This window comes from Rhinatrema bivittatum, chromosome 3 (genome assembly GCF_901001135.1).
Source record: "Rhinatrema bivittatum chromosome 3, aRhiBiv1.1, whole genome shotgun sequence".
NCBI lineage: Eukaryota > Metazoa > Chordata > Amphibia > Gymnophiona > Rhinatrematidae > Rhinatrema > Rhinatrema bivittatum.
Window position 1 is genome coordinate 275,883,306 of NC_042617.1, and position 22,098 is coordinate 275,905,403.

General features: G+C 48.0%; 1 protein-coding gene across 2 annotated transcripts in view; it reads left to right on the top strand.

Annotated features, from left to right (window-relative positions):
- CS (citrate synthase) overlaps nt 1-22,098 on the top strand; it is a 106,955-nt gene that overhangs the window by 80,858 nt on the left and 3,999 nt on the right. The gene's annotated exons all lie outside the window — the stretch shown is intronic.

Consider the following 22,098-nt stretch of genomic DNA (forward strand, 5'->3'; position numbering starts at 1 on the left):
GACCCTGACTTTGTCTATTGACAGCCCAGCCGGGGGTGATACCGGGGAGCCCGGATCACTCACCCCAGCCAGACCACTTCAGAACCCGACGTTGGACAGCGGTACAGGTTTGGAAAAAAAAAAATAAATAATAGTATCAGGACGTGGATTTTGGCGGCTCTCTGTTTCTTTTTGCTGCGGCAGTCAGCTGTTCGCGTCTCCTCTCCCCTCTCCCCTCGCTCTTTACTCTTTTTCTCTGCAGCCCGACTTCATCACGCGGTTTGTGCTGCTTGGCCTGCGGCTCAGGGTGTGCGCACCTGTCGCAGGATGGGCTGTGCTAAGCTTGCATCAGCGGAGGCGAAGGGATGTCTGGGTCTGTTCGGGGGGGGGGGGGGGGGGGTCATTCGGCGCAGAACGATGGTGGTTGCAATCGGGTAGCTGCCTTCTGCCTCCAGGCAGTTGCCGGAGAGCGCGGGAAAAAGCGCCATTTTGGATTCGGCCTCCTTTGCGGTGCGCTCGCGGTGGGGGCAAGGAATTCCCCGCCCTCCCTCTCTCCCCAGAGACCGGTCCCGCGGCCTGTTTCGCCGGCAAGAGCAGCAGGGGGGAGGGCAAGGGGATGATACAGGGATGGATTCAGACGTTTCATTTTTATTTTTTTTTATTTAAGTGTTTTTATGTACCGATAACCGCATGCACATCGTATCGGTTTACAAAGAACGTGTAGCAGTGATAGAGAGAAATACATTGAACAATTTGGTTATATGATAAACAGAGAAAAGAGCATAACATTATAAGAGGAGCGAACATAACTGATTTAAGCATATATATATTGGATACTATATACAATGTTTGGTTAAACATTTGGTAAAAAGGTGTGCTAGTGTTATATCTCGTTAAAACTAGAGGGTAGATGGCTGTTGACATAATATATATGTAAATTAGTAAAGCTTGGAGACGAGGCACGTTTAGAGAGCGGTAAATAAATGTTCTCCTTTTCCTCAGAATTTGTCCTGGTGATGCATAGGGCCTTTAAGGCGCGCAAAGCCTCTAAACAGCATTCTCCTAAGTCCGGGGGCGTTGATGGGCCTCCCCCTGCAGGCAAGGGTCAACCCCGGTCGGGAGACCGGAGGGGTGTGGGGGGGCCTTCTAGGGTAAAGCGTCCGTTACGGGCTATTCCTCCCCAGGAGGATACGGACTCAGCCTCTGAGTCTCCAGATCATGAGGATCAGGATGGGCCGCCCCCGCAGGGAGTAGAGGGAGACGGCGACTAGTCGCAGGGAACGACGCGGCAGAGCCGTGCCTTGGAGGGCGATGACCCTAGGGTGGTCCGCCTCTTCCGCAGAGACGAGCTGGGACCCCTCATTCCTGCTATTTTGGAGGAGTTGGGAATTGCTGCGCCTCCTGAGGAGTCTAGTCTCTGCTCGATGGACCCAGTATTGTTGGGACTGAGTGGCCCTCCTACGACATTTCCTTTTTATTTTTCGGCTACGGACCTCTTTCACAAGTGGGATACCCAGGATTTGGGGCTGAAGGTCACGAAGCTTATGGATAAGCTTTATCCTCTGCCTGAGGATGCCCTGGAAGTTCTTAGTGTTCCAAAGGTGGATGCGGCTGTTTCAGCGGTGACAGAGGACTATTCCGGTCACGGGGGCCACGGCCCTAAAGGATCTGCAGGATCGGAAGCTGGAGGTCCAGCTTAAAAAGATCTTTGAAGTATCCGCTCTAGGGGTCCGGGCGGCAATTTGTAGCAATTTTGCTCTGAGGGCAGGACTGCGTTGGGTGCAACAACTGCTCGCCAATGAGGGCCTTTCTGAGGAGGAAGCCCGACAGGCGGGCCGTCTTGAGGCGGTAGTGGCCTATAGTGCCAACGCACTGTACGATCTGAAGACTTCGGCTCGTTCCATGGTCTCGGCTGTCTCGGTGCGACGATTATTGTGGTTACGGAACTGGTCCGCGGATGGAGCCTCCAAATCCCGGCTGGGGTCCTTACCCTTTAAAGGCAAACTTCTATTTGGAAAGGAATTGGAGGATATGATTTAGTCACTCTGGCATGTTCTGTCCTCCCTGAGGACAGAACACGCCAGAGGATCCTTCTCAGCTAGGTCCAAGTTTTGGGGAACTCGAAAAGCTCGTACTCCTCATCCCAGTTCCTCTTCCTCATCCTTTTGTCCTACGGGTGGCCAACAGCAGTCACAGGCCTTTCGAGGAAGGTGTTTCGGTAGACCTGGTTCCTCCCAGTCTGCTTTCGGTGGTAAGACTGCACAATGATGTCCGGCAGGTCCGTTCCTCCGTACTTAAGGTAGGGGGCAGATTGTCTCTATTTTACGAGGAGTGGACCACAATCACGTCTGATTAATGGGTACTCTCAAAGATAAAACACGGTTACGCTTTAGATTTTGCACGTTGTCCCAACCTAAGATTTTTCACGTCCCCGTGCGGGTATGCCAAAAAATGTCAAGTGGTCCAACAGACCTTGCATCGGCTGTTGGCTCTGGGGGCGATTGTTCCGGTACCTCCTCCAGAGCAACGAAGAGGACATTATTTCATATACTTCGTCCTTCCAAAGAAGGAAGGGTCTTTTTCGTCCCATACTAGAAGTGCGTCAACAGATGCCTTCGGATCCCACGCTTTCGCATGGAGACGTTGCTTTCTGTCATTGCTTCTGTTCGGGGGAGTTCCTGGCTTCACTGGATCTGACGGAGGCATATTTGCACATCTGAATCAGGGAGGACCATCAGAAATATCTCATTCTTCATGTTGCGGAACCATTACCAGTTTCAGGCGTTGCCGTTCTCTGGCCACAGCTCCCAGAACATTCACCAAGAATAATGGTGGTAGTTGCAGCACAGCTTCGCCGAGAGGGTTTATTGGTGCATCTGTACCTGGACGATTGGTTGATTCGAGCAAAATCTGAAACCCAGTGCCATTTGGCAATCCACCGGGTGCTACAGTTGTTGAGGTCCCTCGGTTGGGTGGTCAACACATTCCCTCTCAGTCGCTGGAGTTTTTGGGAGCTTTATTCGACACCCATCAGGGAAAGGTCTATCTCACCTCTGATCGCAGTCTCAAGTAACGGACAAGTCCGGTCCTTGCTGGAGAAACAACCGCCGCCGGTTTGGGATTACTTGCAGATGCTAGGGCTTCGCTGGAATTGGTTCCTTGGTCTTTTGCGCACATGCGTCCCTTGCAATCGGCATTACTTTCCTGCTGGATTCCGGTGTCCGAGCAGTTCTACCTTCCATTACCATTGATGGACCTGGCACGATCCAGTCTAGTTTGGTGGCTGTGCTCGGACAATCTGCTCCGGGGCGTCCTGCTGGTGGTGCCGGATTCGACAGTGGTCATCACGGATGCGAGCCTCTCCTGCTGGGGAGCGGTGTGCTTGTGGAAATCGGTGCAGGGGCTCTGGTCCCCAGTCGAGTCTTAGTAGTTGATCAATCACTTGGAGACCAGAGCGGTGCACCTGGCGTTGCAGGCCTTCCTCCCTCAGGGGAAGTCTGTCAGGGTGCGGTCTGACAATGCGACCACAGTGGCTTACATCAATCGTCAGGGGGGGGGGGGGGCCAGGAGTCATCCGGTGGCGTTAGAAGCTCGCCTGTTGATTCATTGGGCGGAACGGCACCTAGCCAGCATAGCTGCGTCCCACATAGCAGGGGTCGACAACATACACGCAGATGTTTTGAGTCTAAATCAGTTCGACCCCAGAGATTGGGAGCTTGCGGACGGCTTTTCATCTGCGATAGATGGGGCACGGCGACCTTCAAGAATGCCAAGGCTCCGTACTTCTTTGCTCTGCGAAGGGAAATGGGGGCAGAGGGCGTGGATGCTCTGGCATTGCCCTGGCCGACAGTCCTTCTGTATGTCTTTCCCCCCTGGCCGCTGATCGGCAAGGTACTACGTCTAATAGAGAGCCATCCATCCGAGGTAATCCTGGTGGCCCCGTCGGCCGTGGTTCGCGGATCTAGTCAATCTCGCGGTAGAGGGCCCACTGCGCTTTCTGTTTCTGCCGAACCTCCTTCACCAGGGGCCTGTTTGTTTCGATCAGGTAGATCGCTTTTGTCTAGCGGCATGGTGTTTGAGAGGTGATGTCTTAAAGGTAAAGGTTATTCGGCCGCAGTGGTGTCCACCCTCCTGAGGTCGCGTAAGATGTCGACTTCCTTATGTGTGAGTTCGGAAGGTTTTTGAATCGTGGTGCGTTTCGCGTGTGATTGTCTCCACTCGGGCATCAGTTTCCAGTATTCTAGCCTTTCTACAGGACAGTTTAGCTAAGGGATTGTCCTGTAGCTCCTTGCGGGTGTAGGTAGCAGCCCTCTGTTTACGCAGTTCTGTAGATGGGAGGACTCTGGCAGCTCACCCCGATGTTGCCCAGTTTCTGCGAGTGGAGAAACATTTATGCCCTCAGCTGAATTCTCCATGTCCATCCTGGAATTTAAATGTGGTCCTTAAGGCTTTGTGTGCGCCCCCTTTTGAGCCACTAAAGAGGGCAATGCTAAAGGATCTCACATTGAAGGTAGTATTCCTGGTGGCAATTTCCTCAGCACGCCAGGTTTCTGAACTTCATGCATTGTCCTGCAGGGAGCCTTTGAGTATCTCTGATTACGGAATTAGTTTGCGGACGGTCCCATCTTTTCTGCCAAAAGTAGTTTCCTCCTTTCATTTGAACCAGTCGGTGGAGCTACCATCATTTACCGACCTGGATAGGTCGGATTCTCCTTCGAAGGATTTACGAAAGCTGGATGTCCGTAGGTTGCTACTGCGTTATCTGGAAGCTACCAATGGTTTTCGATTGTCGGATCATCTCTTCGTCCTTTGGAATGGACCAAAGAGGGGTAATATGGCATCCAAAACCACCATCGCCCGTTGGTTGAAAGAGGCCATAAATTCCTCATATAAGCTCTGTGGTCGGGCCCTGCCGGTGGGGCTGAAGGCGCATTCCACTCGCTCCCAGACAGCTTCCTTGGCGGAGTGTCATCAGATTTCTCCACAGGAGATTTGCAGAGCAGCAACTTAGAAATCTTTGCATACTTTTGCGCGACATTATCGGCTCTATGTCCAGGATCCAAGGGAGGGCAATTTCGGAGCAGGTGTATTAAGAGCAGGACTCTCCAGATCCCAGCCCAAGTAGGTTTAAGCTCTGGTACATCCCAGGAGTCTGGACTGATCCGGTACATACAGGGAAAAGAAAATTAGGTCTTACCTTTTGATAATTTTTGTTCCTGTAGTACCAAGGATCAGTCCAGAGTCCTGCCTGCTGTGTGCATAAAAGTTTCGGAGAGTTCGCTGCTTCTGATTCTGCCCTTGTTTTACCTGATATGTGATGTACTCCCATTTGTTAAACTCTTTTACGGGTCCGGTTTGTTGGCCAGTGATCCACCAGTTTCCCGGTTAAGATTACTGTATATAGTTAGTTTTCAGTTAGGGGTCATTCTGCTTTGACATTGTGTAATACTGGCAGACTGTGGATGGCACCCTGGTATTTGACAGAGCCAGTCAAATCTTGCTCTGTCTCCATCTGCTGGTGCAGAGGCAAAACCCAGGAGTCTGGACTGATCCTTGGTACTACAGGAACGAAAAATATCGAAGGTAAGACCTAATTTTCTTTTCCCTAAATCAACTTGATTAATAGCAGTTAATGGACTTCTCCTCCAAAAACTTAACTAAACCTTTTTTTAAACCCAGCTACACTAACTGCACTAACCACGTGTTCTAGTAACAATTCCAGAGCTTAATTGTGCATTGAGTGTGAGAATTTTCTCAGTTTTAAATGTGCTACTTGCTAACTTCATGGAGTGCCCCCTAGTCCTTCAGTTATCTGAAAGAGTAAATAACCAATTCATATCTACCCCCTTTTAGACCTCTCATGATTTTAAATACCTTTATCATATCCCCCCCACAGCCGTCTCTTCTCCAAGCTGAACAGCCCTAACCTCTAGCCTTTCCTCAGAGATTCTGTTCCATTCCCTTTATCATTTTGGTTGCCCTTCTCTGTACCTTCTCCACTGCAACTATATATATTTTTTATTTTTGAGATGTGGTGACCAGAATTGTACACCGTACCCAAGGTACAGTCTCACCATGGAGCAATACAGAGGTATTATGATACTTTTCCATTTTATTCACCATTCTCTTTCTAATAATTCTTAACATAGTTTGCTTTTTTGACTGTTGCAGCACATCGAGCCGATGATTTCAATGTATTATCCACTATGATGCCTAGATCTTTTTACTGGGTGTCCTAATATGGAACCTTCCAATCTCCACTAAGATGAGACCAAACAACTTGTTTAATCTGTAATTCCCAATAATAATCTCATCTTCTTTTTATCATTCTTGTAAACCTTAAACTTATGTTCAGACTCAATTTTTTTTATTTTTTGAAAAATATTTTAATGCGGGGAAAGGTAAGTTTCATATACTTGAATGCATGCCTCCACGGCCTTGCTTCTTCTTTATGATATAATCATTAACTTACCTCCCTCCCACTCACTTTATTTTATGCTGTTTTTTGTAAGTTTTTTTTGTTAATATTTTTTAATCTTTTTAAGGTTTACAAGAATGATAAAAAGAAGATGAGATTATTATTGGGAATTACTAATATGGAACCTAACCTAACATCGTGTAACTACAGCAAGGGTTATTTTTCCCTATATGCAACACCTTGTACTTGTCCACATTAAATTTCATCAGCCTTTTGGATGCCCAATCTTCCAGTCTAGCAAGGTCCTCCTGCAATTTATCATAATCTGCTTGTGATTTAATTTGAAATATTTTGTATCATCGGCAAATTTGATTACCTCACTCATCTTATTCCTTTCCAGATCATTTATAAATATATTGAAAAGCACCAGTCCAAGTTCAAATCCTCGAGGCACTCCACTGTTTACCCTTTTCCTCTGAGAAAATTGACCATTTAAATCCTACTCTGTTTCCTGTCTTTTAACCAGTTTGTAATCCACGAAAGGACATCACCTCCTATCCCATGACTTTTTTTTTTTTTTTTTTGTTTTATTTTGTTTTTTATTGAGAAACCAACAGATACAATACATGTAGGCTTTAAACCATGGCATAAGCATCACAATCAACTCTGCAGTCGTTAAATACAACATATAACATGTCCCCTATCAAGGGGGCTCTATAAATAGGCCTTCCAGTCACGTCCTAAAGGGTCCAATGCCATCTATAACTATAAACTTTCAACTATGAAGAAATCATGTTAAGGCCCACAAAATGGAACAATGAAGCTATCTTACTGGATTCCCAACCTTTTCCCCCCCCCCCCCCTCCCCCCCCCCCCAAGCATGTGTGATAGTCAAAATTTACCCACCTCATGAAGTGAGCAATCATTTATCTCATTTCCAGTAAACATTACCACATCCGTAAGCTAAACTGCATAACTTCTATATCTCCCCCCCTCCCCATTCCCCTTCAGATAAATACACATCCATGTATTCCAGTCACAGTCCCGAAAAAAAAGAAAAACCTTCCAGTCCCATCCCATAAGACCAAGAAGAACACTCCAGTCTCCCTTCCCACTTGACTACATACATTCATTAAGGATCCGACTTCTAGCAACATGTGGAAGAGACTGAATGTATGGTTCCCAAACACTAAGAAATCGCTTACGTTGTACAGGGGATTGTCGAACGGACATCTGTTCCATCTGCATCATTGTATATAAGACATTCCTCCATGCCCAAAATGAAGGAGATTCCGCACTTCTCCAAGTCATGAGGATCACTCGTTTCCCAACCACACTAGCTTTGTGCAGAAATAACCGGATGCCAGGATCCCGTATTCGCAACGGAGGTATGCACCCAAATAAAATCCACAAGGGCGCAATTGGGATAGAGATATGTAAAATAGTAGCTAGATAGTGTGCAATCTGGGTCCAAAAAACCTGGACCACAGGGCAGGCCCAAAAAGCATGAGCCAAAGTAGCTCTCTCCTGTCGACACCGCAAACAGGAACCCGACAATGCAATATGTTGCCTTTTTGCCATCTGTGGCGAAATATATGCCCTTCCCAAAAATTTGTACTGCAATTCTCTATAATACACATTATACGAGATCCTGGCAATCCGACCATAACAGGTACGCAAAATGGAGGCGGTGACCACAAACTCCCCATCCGCGTTCCATCTGTCCGCCGATATGGAGAACATCTCTACCCCCTTCAGGCGTTGTAATTGTTGATAGTAATTTGATAAGGAAAGTGCTTTATTTCTAGAGAGGGCCAACAAGGTCTCCAGTTTCTGAAAAGTCGAGATTAGTTTAAATGCCATAGGGATGGTATTAATATAATGTTTAATTTGGAGATAAGGGAATACAGTAATCACTCCCCTTCCATAACTCTCCTGCATTTCAGAAAAGGACCTCACGTCTCCCTGTTCTGTCAACAAATGCCCCAAATAGTTAATTCCCACCTTTTTCCATGCCCGAAACTGTGGAGAGGTGATCCCTGGTAAGAAGTCAGTGTTCCCATGAACTGGCAATAAATATGCACTGACTCTCGGGATTTGCAGAGCTTTAGTCAATGTGACCCAGGCCTGCCGTATCGGCATGACCACCCTAGACTGAACCAGCACGGGGGGGATTCGTGTTGATTCCGCTTGGAGCGCATAACTAACATGGACCGGGTGGAGAAGGGCACTTTCCGCCGTAAAACTAGTATGTGACGAGATGCCAAGTAACCAATCCCGAATAATACGCATGTTACATGCCACAGCGTACAACGCCAGATTCGGCACTCCAAAGCAAAGGGATTCTCGCCTTACCTCCCCTCCACAAAAATTTCCGCACACAACTATCAATTAAAGACGCATCTCCTCTTCGCAAATGAAGCGGAAGAGTTTGAAATAAATATAACCATTTGGGTAGAATAACCATTTTAAATATGTTGACCCTGCCACACAGAGACAAGGGAAGATTTCGCCACATAGCAAGTGTATCTTGTGTATATTGAATTAGACTCGGCACATTAGCTTTGTACACCAGAGAAGGGTCAACCGGCACTCGCACCCCCAAATAGCGAAAGGAGTCCGTGGCCCATTTCAATGGGAAAGAGCCTCTCCATCGCTCCTTCAGCGCGTCTGGAAAGGCCAGGGCAGAAGATTTATGTTCGTTCATGCGGAACCCCGAAAAGACTCCAAAGGAGCCCATCACCGTGAGCAGAGAGGTTAAAGACCGAACTGGTTCTGTTAAAAATACCAGAAGGTCATCTGCAAAGGCTGCACATTTAAAGATTTCTCTATCGAATCGCACTCCCCGTATACCAGGTGCCCTCTGTATGGTAAGCAACAGCGGTTCCAATTGCAACAGAAAAAGAAGCGGAGATAAGGGACATCCTTGGCGAGTGCCCCTCCTGATAGGGAACATTTCTGACCTATCACCATTAGCCAAGATAGACGCCTGTGGATCCTCATACAATAATTGCACTGCCTCATAAAACAAGCCCTCAAAGCCCATGTGCCTCAAAATATAAAACAGATAACTCCACTCCACCCGGTCAAAGGCCTTTTCGGCATCAAAGCTAATAGCCAAATAGGGAGTATCCTGAAAACGACATATTTCCATTGCCACCAAAATTCGTCGAAGATTGGAGAGGGCGTATCTCCTTCGAACAAATCCCACTTGATGGGATCCCACAAGAAAGGGCAAAACCACCGCGAGGCGATCTGCCAAAATTTTTGCTAACAATTTTTGGTCACAATTCAGCAACGATATAGGACGATATGCATCTGGCTGTAGGGGGTCCCTTCCCGGTTTCGGAATGAGAGTGATATGGGCTGCATTCATCTGAGGAGGAAAACTGCCCTGCCGAATTAAAGAGGAAAAAAGCGAGGTTAAAGGTCCCGTCACCCTATCAAGCAAGCCCTTATAAAATTCAGCCGAGAGACCATCCGGTCCCGGGGTCTTCAAGCGTTTGGAGGTATAAATAGCCCTCCGGACTTCCTCCTCTGAAATTGGCTTATTTAAAGCCATTTTTTGTTCCTCTGTGAGGATAGGAATCGGGAGAGACTCACAAAACTGTCTGCACGCCTCTTCCGACCAACCCTCCGTCCTGTATAATTGCTGATAAAAATTTCGAAAGAGGCGCAATATAGTGCGGGTGTTTGTTTCCACGTGTCCCGTTTCGTTCTTCAGTCCCGTCACAAACCGAGTCGCTCTCGCAGATCTAATCAAATGAGTCATTAATTTACCCGCCTTATTACTATGTTGATACAACCTATGTTGGTAATATAAAATACTTTTTTTTGCTCTCTGGTGTAGTATTGAATTTAGCGTATTTTGCACCGATAGGTAATTATCTTTATTTTGTCTCGTGTGTGATTGGACCAGGCACACCCGGGCCTTGCGTAATTGTTCAGTCAACAGTAAGACCTGCTTATTCAAACTCTTCCGCCGATGTGCCACATATGCGATAATATCTCCTCGGAGAACCGCTTTAGCGGTATACCAATATAATATTGGCTGTTCAACATGCGCCTGGTTGAAGGATTCATAGTCCACCCACCGTTTTGTTAAATATTCCTTAAAATGCTTATCTTCAGCCAGGTAGTAGGGATATCTCCACAGTCGAGCTCCTTGTTCAGGACGCCCTGTCTGTACATCTAGCCAAACCGGGGCATGATCTGATATAATAATATCCTCAATACCCGCCGCTTGTATCGAAGGAAACATATGGGAGCTGATGAGAAAAAAATCTATACGGGAATAGGTATCATGCGCCCGGGACAGGTGAGTAAAAGTTTTTTCCCCGGGATGCAAAGTACGCCACGGATCCACCAAATGCAGGGTTTTCTCTAAGTGAGCCGGTCCCCTTCCCAGTCCATACTCTTTGCGCCTGGTCCGGGAGGCGTCTAAGAGAGCGTCTTGAATCGTATTAAAGTCTCCTCCCATAATAATATTATCTGAAATATATGGAAGGAGGTGTTGATACACCTCCTGAAAAAATTTTTGGCTATAAGTATTCGGGGCATACAAGTTGCATAATATTAAAGGTTTAGTGTATAATTCCCCAATCAATATAAGAAACCGGCCCTCTGGATCCTTAATCTCTTTCCGAATTTGATATGGTAAAAGTTTATTAACCAAAATCGCTACCCCCGCTGATCGGGTAGTGGCCGAGGCGTAGTATACCCCTCCTACCCAGCCTCCAGCTAATTTAGTGTGTTCTATGTCCGTAAGATGTGTCTCTTGTAAAAAACCTATGTCAGTCCCTTTACGCTTTAATGTCTGTAGGATCTTGTGTCTCTTGATCGGGGTATGAATACCACATACATTCCATGAGATTATACGAGTTAGTGTGCTAGACAGAGCACAGTGAGAAAAAAAAACAACTTAGATTTGCTAAATTTGCAATCCACACGAAAGCCTTCCCAGCTAAGGCCCCCGTGCCTATCTTCCCCCGCATGTGTACCATACCATACTGGAACGTTCCCAGAAAAATACAAGGAATACAGTGAATCAAACGGCTTAAGCCATCAGGCAACTCATATTCAAGCCCCCCCTTCTCCGCCCTCCCCTCCCCACCGACTCCCCACCCCTCCCCCACGACCCCCCCCACTCCCACATCCATCCCCCAGACCCCAATTGGGCCTTCACCTGTCATGAGAACGCAAACCCGGAGTTTCCCCACCCGGATCTGCATTTGGGGGCAGGCCTCAGACCAGATGACCACCCCCCCCCCCTCCCGCTCCTCCTTTCCTCCACCACGCTTGTATGTAAGCTATCAAGTATGTGCATAACCTTCTTTTTTTTTTTTTTTTTTTCTCTTTCTGTTCCCCCGTTCCTAAAACTACCAGCAGTCCGCTGCACCTCAATTGAGTCATTTGAAGTAACTATGCAATAACCCTCCCTGTCCAGAGAGTCCTATAGCCTTTGAGTATTCTGATTCAGGCCATTTAGTCCGGCAACATTGCCTTGTCCATCATTGAAACTCTGGAAGCTGTTTTCCTCCTTGGACGTTCTACACGCTGCCAGTGCGAGGACGCAGCCCCCCGAATCTTTGTGGCTGGTTCTTCTGAAGTAGACGGAAGAGGTTCCAGATGTGCCTGATGAAAGGCCTCCGTAGCTTCCTTCATGGTTTTCAACCGATATGTCGTCCCATCCTTTTGAAAAGACAGCGAAAAGGGAAAATTCCACCTGTATCTTATGTCTGCCGCACGTAGAGCTGCTGTGACACTTTTCAATTCATATCTCTTTTTTTAACGTACTGGCTGCCAAGTCCTGGTAAACCGATACTGTAGTATTTCTCCAAGTCCACTGCTTCTTCTTACGGGCCAGCGCCAGAATATTTTCCTTTTGCAGGTAGCTATTGAAATTTATTATAATATCTCTCGGCTTGTTATCTCTGCGAACTCCCAGTGCCCTGTGCGCTCTTTCTATTGTAAGTGTTTCTCGTGCAGGATCTCTGCCCGTGGACGCCTCTCTCTCTTCCCCCTGGTCAAGAAGAAAGGTGCAAAACAATTTTGCAGTCTCCATGCTGTCTCTAAAGTCTGCCAGTTCGGGTATCCCTCGCAGTCGGAGGTTCATTCTCCTCGAGCGGTTTTCCATGTCCTCCAGCTTATCCTGCAGAACAAGCAGCTCAGTATGGGTTTCGGTTGTTTTCTGGGTTAGGGTCTGTAGCACTGCCTCATGGCTTTCCACCTGAACATCTAAATCATCGACCCTGCGTCCCAGCGCCATAAAGTCCTCTCTCAATTCAGAAAAGGAGTGTAGCAATTCCTCTTTGTTCTGTTTCATGTCTGCCCGAAGTTCGATAAACCAATCTCTCAGCGTGTCCTTTGTCGGTAAGTCCGAAAGGGAGGACGCCCCCTCCTGAGATGCTTGTGGGGATAGTAGCGGCGCCTCAGAATCAGAGTCTCCCCCTCCACTCCCCTCAGGACCTTCAGTTATATCCATCCCTGAGTGCCGCATCTCCGCCGCCACTTTGGTAAATGAAAATTTTTGTAGATCACTTTTTTTCCTGGCAGCCATCAGCTTAATGAAAGGGAGACCCTTTCAGTAGTATTAGCTTGTGAAGTGTCTGGTCAGTTCCACGAGAAATGGGAGGATAATCCCAGCCCAGCCCCTCCACTGGTGAGAGTGCCCACTCCTTTCCTATTCAATACAATCGTGAATCCCCCTGCTGCACGCAGCCCCGCTTTTTTTTTTTTTTTTTTTATAGAATCCGACAATAAACTGTTAAGTCTGGGCTACCACAATTCAAATGTGCTTTTCGGGGATAAGGCTGAAGCGGGGTCACAAACCTCCTCCCTTGGATTCCTCCTTCCGCACCGCTCGTGCCGCCGGGTCCTCTGGTAGCAACTCACTGTAGAAGGACTGTATAGGCCTCTCTTTAAGAAACCCTGAGAGGCAGGCCTCAGCGCGATGCCCCTTACTGAAATAATTCGATATCAGAATGGCAGAATATAGCCTTCCGTGAAGCCCACCTTTGCTGCATCTGCCAGGAAAACAATGTACCGGGCTGTCTGTTTCTTCCCCCGACTCCTCATCCAGTCACGCTGGCCGGACTGGGCTCCTAATTTCTGGTTATTGTTGGTTTCCTCTGTGCCCCCTCGCAGGTCTCTCAATTCAATGCCGTGATCGCGCCACAGTCCCACTTATGCAGTCCTGGATCTCAACTGGCCGTCTCTACAGGCCTTGATTATATTCCCGCAGTAATTTAAAAAAGGCTGATTTGGTCTCCAGGCTCTCGCGCCCCTCCTCCGTTGCTCATGCAGTTCGGGGCCCGCCGGGTCGGTGTACACCCGTTATTTAGATGTTGAAATGTGCACCGGCAATCACAGGCAGCCGCTCCGATACACTCATTCCCATGCTTTTACGCGAACAACGTGCAGGCTGGGTTAATCGCAAGCTCACCTCGTTGCCACGTGGCGCTCCTGCGCGCCACGGAGATTGTAATCTCCAATGGTATCGCTTGGTCGAGGGATGCCTCACCACGTCCCCGGTCGTTGTCGGCCCGGTGCATCAAACAATTTAGATTGTGCTTGCTCAGCATAAAATGAGGCGATCCGGCAGGCCCTGTAGCACCCCGGCAGAAGTGTCACAGCACTGAGCAGTTCCAAAATGGCGAACGGGTGGATCTCAGCCCAGCTACACCGGCGCGTGTGGCGGTCCCAGCTCTCAAATATCTATTTTTTTGGATGAGCAGTCGGTATGTAGTTGATCAGCGTCATTCAGTCTTCCCGATGGGGGTATTAATATCGCGGTTTGCACATTTTTCAAAAGCGTTCTTTAGCCTGCAAGGAGGAGCGGGACGGGAGCCCCTTGCTCACACAGCCATCCAGTCACGTGGCCGACAGCGCCCCCTCTCCCCATGACTTTTTAGTTTTCTCAGAAGCCTTTCGTGAAGGTCTTTGTCAAACGCCTTCTGAAAATTCAAATACACTACATCTACCAGCTCATTTTTATCTACTTTTAACACCTTAAAAAAAAAATGAAGCAGATTTGTGAGGCAAGACTTGCCTTGGGTAAATCCATGCTGATTGTTTTCCATTAAACCATGTCTTTCTATATGTTCTGTGACTTAGATCTTTAGAATAGTTTCTACTATTTTTCCCAACACTGAAGTCAGCTCACTGGTCTATAGTTTCCCAGATCACTCCTGGAGCCCTTTTTGAATATTGAGATTACATTGGCCACCCTCCAGTCTTCAGGTACAGTGGATGATTTTATATGGATGGAGAAGGTACAGAAAAGGGCAACCAAAATGATAAAGGGGATGGAATAGCTCCCCTATGAGGAAAGGCTGAAGAAGTTAGGGCTATTCAGCTTGGAGAAGAGACTGCTGAGGGGAGATATGATAGAGGTCTTTAAAATCATGAGAGGTCTTGAACGAGTAGATGTGAATTGGTTATTTACACTTTCGAATAATAGGACTAGGGGGCATTCCATGAAGTTAGCAAGTAGCACATTTAAGACTAATCGGAGAAAATTCTTTTCCACTCAATGCACTATAAACCTCTGGAATTTGTTGCCAGAGGATGTGGTTAGTGAACCTGGGTTCAAAAAAGGTTTGGATAAGTTCTTGGAGGCGAAGTCCATTAACTGCTATTAATCAAGTTTACTTAGGGAATAGCCACTGCTATTAATTGCATCAGTAGCATGGGATCTCCTTAGTGTTTGGGTAATTGCCAGGTTCTTGTGGCCTGGTTTGGCCTCTGTTGGAAACAGGATGCTGGGCTTGATGGACCCGTGGTCTGACCCAGCATGGCAATTTCTTATGTTCTTATGTACAAATTTTAACTAATTGTTCTGAAATTTCATTTTTTAGTTCCTTCAGCACTCTGGGATGCATACCATCAGGTTCAAGTCATTTGCTACTCTTTAGTTTGTGAATCTGGCCTACTACATCTTCCTGGTTCAGTGATTTTCCTAGCGTGTAGCCAGATGGACTCAAGACCAATGGGTATTGTGCTCTCCTGATAGCAGATGGGAGGGTATTGTGCTCTCCTGATAGCAGATGAGAGACTGGGTCAGATTTCAAAGCTGGCGTCAGCCTACATATACCCGTGCATATGTGTATATATATATATATATATATATATATATATAACAATAAACGCAGACACCTAGGTAACTGCGGGTGTCTTAACAGAGAGGTAGGCCATGGCTTACCTGTACAGTCTCAAGAGTGATATCAGAGGTTCTCTATTTCTGGTGCAGCTGAGGGCGGGATGCTGAGTCCATCTGTCTACACTAAGGAAAACAAAATTATCAGGTAAGCAAATTCTCCATTTCCTAGCGTGTAGCCAGATGGACTCAGGACCAATGGGATGTACAAAAGCAGCTCCCCTACCGGGTGGGAGGCTGGCCATGGCCCACTTAGCACTGTCCTTGCGAAGGCTGTCTCCTCCCTGGCCTGGACATCCAGGCGGTAGAACCTGGAGAAGGTGTATAGGGAGGACCATGTTGCCGCCCGACAGATCTCGGCTGGCGAAAGCAGCCTGATTTCAGCCCAGGAGACTGCCTGGGCCCTTGTAGAATGCGCCTTGACCTGTAGAGGTAGTGGTTTTTCTGCCTCTCTGTAGGCTGCATTAATTACTTCTTTGATCCAGCGGGCTATGGTCACCTGCGATGCCACTTCCCCTTGTTTCTTCCCGCTGTGAAGAACGAACAGGTGATCAGGTTTGCGCAAGGATTCCGATCTCTTCAGGTATCGGACTAGGATTCTGCTGGCGAAGGAGGCATGAGTCTTCCGAATCCCTGTGTTTATCTGGTGATGGAAGGATATGGTCTGGTTCATATGGAACTGGGAAACCACTTTTGGAAGGAATGATGGTACCGTGCACAGCTGTTTGGTGCCTGGGTGAACTTGAGGAACGGTTCTCGACAGGATTATGCTTGAAGTTCGGAGATGCGCCGAGCTGAGCATATAGCAATCAAGAATGCTGTCTTTAAGGTCAAGAGGCGTAGAGACAGGCTGCTTGTTGGTCCGAAGGACTCCCCTGCTAGGAAGTCTAGTACATGGTTGAGGTTCCATAGAGGCACCGGCCATTTTAGTGGTGGCTGTAGTTGTCTCGCTTCCTGAAAGAAGACAGTCAGGATGAGCTGATAGTCTGATGCCGTCCACTTCAGACCTGAAACAGGCCAGTGCAGCGACTTGAACCTTGAGGAAGCTGAGAGACAACCCCTTCTGCATGCCGTCTTGTAGGAATTCTAGGATCGTGGGAATCTTGGCTGTCCTCAGAAGGGGGGCACAGTCTTCACACCAGGCTTCAAATACTCTCCAGATCCGTATGTAAGACAGATGTGGAGAACTTGCGTGCTCAGACAGGGTGTCAATCACGGCTTTTGAATAGCCGCGCTGCTTTAGGTTAGTCCTCAAGGGCCATACCGTAAGAGAATCAAGCCGGGTCTTCTTGGGAGATCGGTCCCTGCTGAAGAAGATCCCTGTATGGCGGTGACGCAGAGGATTCCCCGCCAAGTCTTTACATGTCCATGTACCATGGTCGTCTTGGCCAATCCGGGGTGACTAATAGGACTAGTCCCCTGTGGTGCTCAATCTTGTGGATGACCCTGCCCAGTTGTGGCCAGGGTGGTAAGGCGTACAGGAGGTCTTCCTCTGGCCAGTTCTGGACAAGAGCATCTATTCCTTGAGATTGTGGTTTTCGTCTGCGGCTGAAAAATCTGGGGACTTGGGCATTGCAACGAGTTGCTAGGAGGTCCATGGCTGGGGGACCCCATCGATTCACTATCAGCTGGAAGGCTGTGTCCGCCAGCACCATTCCCCCAGGTCTAGGCTCTCTGCAGAGATAATCCGCTGAGATGTCTTTTCCCGCAATGTGGGAGGCCGAAATCCTTTGCAGGTTTGTTTCTGCCCATTCCATGAGAGGGTCTACTTCCAGAGACACCTGCTGGCTCTTGGTTCCTCTCTGGCGGTTGATGTAGGTCACGGTTGTTGCGTTGTCCTACATGACTGACACTCGCCTCGGAGTCTGTGGCTGAATCGCGGGTAGGCTAGTCTGACTGCTCAAGCTTTCATGCGGTTTGTTCCATTGTCTCTGGGCTGTTAGTTCCTGATGATGGGCTCCCCACCCTCGCAGACTTGCATCCGTGTTGAGTAAGTTCCACTTCGGTGCAGATAGGTTTATGCCTCTGCTTAGGTGTTCTTCCTGTAGCCACCATTGAAGCTGATGCCGAACCTCTGTCGGTAGCTGGAGGTGAATTGAGTAGTTCCGGGACACTGGATTCCATCGTGACAGTAGGGAGCATTGTAGTGGTTGCATATGAGCCCTTGCTCATGGAACAACTTCCAGATTTGATGTCATGAGGCCGAGGATTTGAAGGTAGTCCCATACCTTGGGGCAAGCTGAGTTCAACAGGTTTTGCAATTGGCCCATCAGTTTCCTTCTCCTTGGAGGGGGAAGGTAGACCTTGTCCTGCTTGGTATCGAACCGGACTCCCAGGTATTCTAGTGTCTGGGAGGGCTGTAGGCAGCTCTTGGCTGTGTTCACGACCCACCCAAGCTCTTGTAGTAGGTTCTTGACTCTGGTCACGTGGTGACTCTCTCATCTGGAGACTTTGCTCTGATCAGCCAATCGTCCAAGTAAGGATGTACCAGGACTCCTTCTTTCCTCAATGCTGCCGCTACTACCACCATAATTTTGGTGAAGGTTCTGGGAGCGGTAGCTAGTCCGAAGGGTAGCGCTTGGAATTGGAATTGATTGCCCAGTATCACAAAGCGCTGGCGGTTCTGATGGACCGGTATGTGAAGGTAGGCTTCGGATAGGTCCAGGGAGGTTAAGAATTCTCCTGGTTGTACTGCCATTAAAACGGAGCATAGGGTTTCCATGCAGAAGTGTGGTACCTTCAGGGTAATTGTTGAAGGCCTTGAGGTCCAGGATGGGCCGGAATGTTCCTTCTTTCTTGGGAACAATAAAATAGATGGAATAGTGGCCAGTATTTTGTTGAGACGTGGGCACTGGAGCTATTGCCTTCAGGCTGAATAGTCTTGCTGTGTGGTACCCACTGCCAGTCTCTTGGAGTGGGAGTGGCACGGTGATATCATAAATTTGTCTGGGGGGATGCTTTGGAATTCCAGGGAGTACCCCTCTTGAATGATAGTTAGGACCCACTTGTCCAATGTTACCCTCTTCTACCAAAGATGGTAGAGGTAAGTCTGCCCCCTATGTCTTCCTGTGGATGGGGCTGCGTCTTCTCATTGTAGGGTACGGCCGGAGCCTGCCCCTAAGCTTGCTCCTCTCCTAACGTGCCTGTTGCGAAAGGACTGAGACCTTCCTGAAGAACGAGGTGTCTGGGACTGTGTGTTCTTGTAAGGTTTAAAACGCTGCGATCATCTACCCTTGGTTCTTCTGGGGAAGGAGGGCTGATATGTTCTTTTGCTCCTGTCTTCAGGTAATCGTGGTACTGGAGATTCGCCCCATTTGTTGGCTAATTTCTCCAGTTCGCTCCCGAACAGGCGAGATCCCTTAAAAGGCATTTTAATGAGGTTCGCTTTGGAAGTCGTGTCAACTGACCAATTTCAGAGCCATAATTGTCTTCTGGCTGCCACTGCGGCGGCGACACCCCTGGATGATGTGCGCACGAGGTCTGCGGTAGCATTGGCGAGAAAGGAGACCGCAGGTTCCATTGCTTCTCCGAGCGTGGTAGCGAGAGGATCAAACAGGAATGTGCCACCAAGGCGCAGCAGGAGGCAATTTGTAGCATCATTGCTGAAACATCAAAGGATTGCTTAAGGATGGCTTCCAGCCTTCTGTCTTGGGTGTCCTTCAGTGCCGCTCCTCCCTCCACAGGGATCGTGGTGCATTTTGAAACAGCACAGATCATAGTGTCCACTTTAAGGGAAGTGTAGAAGTTCCGTGGCCGTGGGCTCCAGCGGATATAGGGCTTCTAGTGCCCGTCCCCCTTTAAAACTGGCCTCTGGAGCATTCCATTCCAGGTCAATCAGTTCCTTAATGGGCTCCAACATAGGAAAATAGTATGAGGCTTTACGGAGGTACACTAACATGGGATTCTTTTTCGGTTCCGATGTAGGTTCCGTGCCTGGGAGACCCAGTGTCTTCATAGTTTGGGACACGAGGACTGGTAATTCGTCCTTGTGGAAGAATCTGAGCATGGTCCGGTATGGCTCAATCCCTGGGGGGATTTCCCCTTCTTCCAGGGAGTCTGTTTCCTCATCTGATGTGTTTGGATCCCCATCCGGGATGCTCTTGGGTAGGAGAGGCACCTCTAGAGAGCCTCGGGAGGTGCTGGGAAGGGCTTGTGCTGCCGGTGGAGTTTGAGCCAGGTGGACAGCCGGGGCTGGTTGCACCTGGACAAAGGTTTGCAGCCCTTTGAAAAGTTCCACGCAGGAGAAGGTTCCTGGGTCCATGTTGATACCAGGAGGGATTGTAGTGGAAGCCCTGGAGGAACTTTCCTGTGGGGGCGCAGAGTTGGACATAGTTAGGTCCGGGGTGCCCTCATCAGTTGTTCCAGATCCCTCTCCTGGCTGTGGGAGGTCTTGATTTGGTTCTCCCTGGTTCTATTGGCACTGCTGGCACAGGAGGGATTCTAATTCAGGCTGCGCAGCTCTCAAGTGGCAGGCTAGGCAAAGGAAGGGTCCCTTGGCCTTCTTGGATGGAGGTGCCATTGTTTGTGCGCGTGAAGGGTTTAAACTCATCCATGCGAGAGTTATGTGCGCGGATGCTCTTACTTGTGCGTGTTGAGAGCGCAGAAGTTATGCGCAGTTCATGCGCATGCGGGCAGTGGACTTTGTGCGTGTGGCACACAACTGAGATGTGCGCGCAGTTAAGCATATATCCCTATGGATGCACTCAAGTTAGGCGCCTCAGGCTTCTGGTCTGCTCCGCATGTATCGATGGTGAGGGGGGAAGATGGCGCCGATGACCCCAGTGACAAGATGGCGACCCCCCCCTTGGAGGGTCTCCATGTGTGTGGACCCTCGCACCAAATTGGGGCCTAGCCAGAGGGAGGCTGCTCAACCCAATTTACACCTCATCTGAGGAAGGTCGGTACGGCTGTTCGAGCCTTGGAAACCGGAGACTTAGAAGTAAAGGTTTCTACCTTACCTGGTCTCGGCGCTTACTGGTCGCGTGCTGGGCGGTCTCCAGCTGCGGGTGGGTGGGGAGAGGCTCGAATCTACACACACTGCCTTTTAGCCACCCTTGGTGCTACGTCCACGCCGGGAATCGGCTGGCGGACTAAGGCTCACTTCTGAGGGATAGCGAATCGACCTCAGGAAAGTCTTGACTGAGGGAGGGACTGTTAGGTTTCACCGCAGGAGAAGCGGGGCTCTCTTCTTAAAGGTAAAATTTTTTCTTCTTTCTTGTAAATGTTACACTATTCTCTTTTGGATAGTGTCTGCATCTGCTATGGGAGACGGAGAAATACTGAAGAGCTAAGCATGCTGCACGGGTATATGTAGGCTGATGTCAGCTTTGAAATCTGACTCAGTCTCCCATCTGCTATCAGGAGAGCACAATACCCATTGGTCCTGAATCCATCTGTGTACACTAAGGAAAACGAAATTATCAGGTAAGTAATTTCTCCATTGGTTCCGTTCATCTGACTCATCACCCTTGAACTCTCGAACTGGTATCTCCCCAATGTCCTCATTAGTAAAAACAGAATTAAAGAATTCATTTAGTCTCTCAATGGCCTTATCTTCCCTAAGAGCCCCTTTAAACCCCTCTGTCATCTAACGGTCCAACCAACTCCCTCGCAGGTTTCTTGCTTCAGATATATTTTTTAAAGTTTTTGAGTTTTTTTGCCTCTGTGGTCAACTTCATTTCAAATTCTTTCTTAGCCTGCCTTATCAGTGTTTTACACTTAATTTGACAATGCTTATGCTTTTTCCAACTTTCTTCAGATGGATCCTTCTTCAAATTTTTGAAGGATGTTTTTTTTGGCTAAAATAGCCTCTTTCACCTCACCTTTTAACCATGCTGGCAATTGATTTGTTGTTGTGTGGAATAGTTATGGACTGTTCTTCTAAGATTGTATTTTTAAACAATGTCCACTCCTGTTGGACACCTTTAACCTTTGCAGCTGCACTTTTCAGTTTTTTTTCTATTTCCTCATTTTATCAAAGTTTCCCTTTTGAAAATCTAGTTTTAGAACTGTAGATTTATATATGGTCCCCCTTCCAGTAGTTAATTCAAATTTGAAAGTTATGATCACTATTGCCAAGTGGCCCCCACCACCGTTGCCTCTCACCAAATCCTGCATTCCATTTAGAATTAAATCTAAAATAGCTCTTTCTCTCGTTTGGTTCCTGAGCCAATTGCTCTATAAAGCAGTCATTTATTCCATCCAGGAACTTTGTCTCTAGCATGTACTGATATTACATTTACCCAGTCAATATTGGGGTAATTGAAATCTCCCATTATTACTGCACTGCCAAATTGGTTAGCTTCCCTGATCTTAGTATTTCATCATCTGTCTCACCATTTTGGCCAGGTGGACAGTAGTATACTCCTATCACTATATTCTTACCCAACATACATGGGATTTCTACCTATATAGATTCTACTGAGCATTTAGTCTTTTGTATGATCCTGTTGGACTCTATACCCTCCTGGACATAACATGCCACACCCCAACAAAGATGATCCTCCCTATTATTGCGATATAATTTGTTCTCTGATATAGCACT